Source organism: Lathyrus oleraceus, unplaced genomic scaffold (assembly GCF_024323335.1).
Source record: "Lathyrus oleraceus cultivar Zhongwan6 unplaced genomic scaffold, CAAS_Psat_ZW6_1.0 chrUn0251, whole genome shotgun sequence".
NCBI lineage: Eukaryota > Viridiplantae > Streptophyta > Magnoliopsida > Fabales > Fabaceae > Lathyrus > Lathyrus oleraceus.
The window spans coordinates 4,047-8,092 of NW_026112642.1; positions in this window are offsets into that span (position 1 = coordinate 4,047).

Genomic DNA, 4,046 nt, shown 5'->3' on the forward strand with positions numbered 1-4,046 from the left:
ATTTAAAGTTGTTCACAACTAAATTCAATAATATCTGGGTCATAAATATTATATATATATATATATATATATATATATATATTATATATATATATATATATATATATATATATATATATATGAAATACAACGAAACCAAAACCACTAATGAGACATTGACGAGGCAGATATGGAAACCCATTTCAATGAGGAAAGCAGTCATAAAGACTCCTGCCACAAGAAAACTTTACTTTATACCCTACATTTATTCATGTACCCCAGCATTCTATAAAATATACTAATTTTATCCTTATATATTTTTAATTAATTATTATTTATTTTTAAATATTTTTAAAATTTTATTTTATGTACCGGAAGAGTTTACAAAAAGAGTTCTGTTCGTATTTTTTAAGTATTTTTTAACTTTTTTTTGTGTGTAAAGTCTTTCGATATACAAAAAAAATTAAAAAACTGCTTGAAAAAAGAGTAACGAAATTCTCTTGCAAAGTCTTCCGGTACATAAAAATTGAATACCGGAACTCTTTTGCAAAGTCTTCTGGTACACAAAAAAATATTAAAAAAATACTTGAAAAATGACTACCGAAACTCTTTTGTAAAGTCTTCCGGTACACGAAAAATGACTACTGGGACTTTAATATTTTAAAAAATGCTTGAAAAATGACTACGGGAACTCTTTTGTCAAGTCCTCCGGTACACAAAAATTAACTATCGGAACTCTTTGGCAAAGTCTTCCGGTATACAAAAAAATATTAAAAAAAGTTTAAAAAAATAACTACCGGTACTCTTTTGTAAAGTCTCCCGGTATACAAAAAAATTATTATTTTTTAAAAAATAAATAAATAAATTAGTTAAAAATATATAAGGATAAAATTTGTAAGGGTGTAAGGATAAATGTAGGGGTATGAGGTAAAAATTTGCTGGCACAAAGGTCTAAAAAACTTTAATTTATCACAAAGGATATATAAACCCGAATATATCTACTTTTTTTTGTAAGAATTTAACGCATGAATTAATGATAATAAATAAAATAAACTTTTTTTTAAATCATTAAAGATAATCAATAAATTGATGGACTTAAATTACTTACCTATTTAATTATTGACAATTTTAATTTTTTATAGTTAAGAATTAATTGGATTTCAATTTCATATTTAGTGGTTAACCCTTGCATAGGATATTCCTTTATTATTATCACAATTTCATTCCTTGAGCGGATTAAAATAATAAACATAGGAAAATGTATACGCTTCAGTCATAAGAAAAGTCATAGGAACGCATTGTTGTATATAAACAACAATCTCTTAACTTTTTTTAATACCACACCATAGCAAGTATCTTAACATCGATAATAAATAATAATGATTGCTTACTCTGAGTCAGAGTCGTTTGATTGTGGAACGTTTATAATGTGCGAAATAAAAAAGAACAAACATTCATAGAAATAATTTTGTTAGATGAAAAGGTAATAACTTGTTATTTAAAATATTGTGTTTATTGTTAGCAAAATATACTTTTATATTCAAAATATTTAACATTATTATTTTTTCTTTATAAAATAATTGATTCTAATATTTTATTGCTATATATTTTTTTCTTCAGGGAACTCCTTTACATGTAACAAAAGCCAAATAGCTTATACCACGATTTAGAGAAATGATAGAAGAGAGAAATTCATATACCATAACAAAATATAAAAAATACTTCATGTAAATGAAACATACAAACCAATCAAAGGCTTAAAAATGCATGTTTTTTGGGAACGACTTATGTCATAAATATTCAAGACTCATACTCCACAATTCCACACTATTATTTTGAATTTGTCACCATAGAAACAATTTTAGAAAGAGTTGGAGACAACAATATTCTTTCTGGTAGTATTATACATAAGTTACCCTACAACAATATAAATTATATTATATAACTATATTGAGGTTTCTTTTCAGACATGATTGGAGTGATTCATTCTCTTGGACATTAAGAACACATTTACTCATAAGGAAAACCTACAAAAATTCTAAGACTTGAGTTAAGGCTACAAGAGTAAGATTTTAACTACCCATATTTGCTTATTCATATAGTCGTATATAAATTAAGTGTATTAAATTAAAATTAATCTAAACATTATAATCATAATTTATTCATTTATACATATGAATGAAATTGTAAAGCTATTGAATTTGAAAATTTGATGATAAGTCAATAAAAAAAATGACCATAGTTGCAATCACCTCTACAATAGTGAATGTGTTTAGAGGTAACTATATATTTAAATCTTATATATATTATATTCACTCAGAAGTATTACCATTTTCACTAATAAACTTAAATTTTTGATCCACCGCTCGATCAACTCAACTTCAACTATTCAGATTTACATCAACCTAGAAAATTCAGAATTCTAAAAAATTAGTGTACCCATTGATTATACTTTATTTGGTTACTAATATTTATTAATTGTCTTTTTATTCTGTATAAACTATACACTCCATCAAATACTTAGCTAGAAATAAAGGAGATTCCTACCATTGAGTTTTAAAATATGTCACCTCAAAAGATAATGACTCAAAATAGAACTACACTACAAAATGTAATGGCAATGACATGAGAGTCAGATATTAAGGTACACTATAAATTTTAATTAAAAAATATTTTGTAAATACAATTATGTTATTTTACTTACCAATTTTTTTAAACTTTTAAATATAGGAAGTTTTCTTCACAATTTCAGTAACTATAAATGAAATTGACGATAGGTTTGGATGGCATTACATTGGATGTGAAAAATGTATGAAGAAACTTCACCAAGAATGCCATGAATTTAGGTGTCCTTCGTCTGAACCACCTTTCAAATACTCTAAATAAAGGTTAGACATTTGCAATCATAAACCATCTTATTAAAAAAATTATTATTAATATAAGGTAATGCCGAAATGTTAAAAGTTAAATGTATAAACTTTTTTTTTTGAAAAATGTGCATTGTTTTTATTAAAAATTGATAAATAATTTTTTCATTGTTTTTCCAACACAAACTTTCCATTTTTAGACTACTTAACATGTGCCCTTAGGGCACAAGTTAATCACATGTTCAAGATAATATTGAAAGTGTTCCATGAAACCGCTAATGCGAGTTTTTATAAAAAAAATAATATATATCATAAATAAAATTTTATTTTATTTCAAAGACTTATTTTTACCATATGCACAACCTTCTTTACAACCAGCGCATCGCGCAGGTCGTATACTAGTTTACTATCATTTATAAAACCAAAACTCATCGATTTATGATTGGTGGGGAGCATACCATTTTGCTATATATAATTATATCATAAAAAAATATTTGACATATATTTGGTATCTCTTGGTGATTCTTGTAACATCCCATACTTTCCGCAAGATATTGTTCAGAATATACTATTAAAATGCGACTGCTTTTTTATTTCTAAAATGGAATACTTATAATGATAACTAAAATAAAATTCAAGAAAAAAAGGTAGACTTAATAAATTTGAGCAACAGTTGGAAAAATCTCTAGCGGAAGAAAATCAAGTAAAATAGTGTACCATAACGACCAATAATTAAATAAAGTGTTAATTTGCAAAAATCATGTTTTTTCCCTTACGCACTTCAAGCAACACATTCAATCATAAATTTCACCTAGAGTATCTAAAATGTTAATTGTACGGGTCAAATTCCATATACACATTGAATCATGTTGACCATAACAAAATGTCATAAAATATCACAAAACACTTCACTAAGAAAAATATAATTAAATATTTGTCTATATATATATATATATATATATATATATATATATATATATATATATATATATATATATATATATATATATATATATATATATATATATATATATATATATATATGTATATATATATAAACCAAAACCACTACTGAGACATTGACAACCCAGATATGTTAACTCATTTAAACGGGGAAGCGGTCATAAAGACTCCTGCCACAAAGGTCTAAAAAAACGTTAATTTATCACAAAGGATATGTAAACCCGAATATGTCTACTA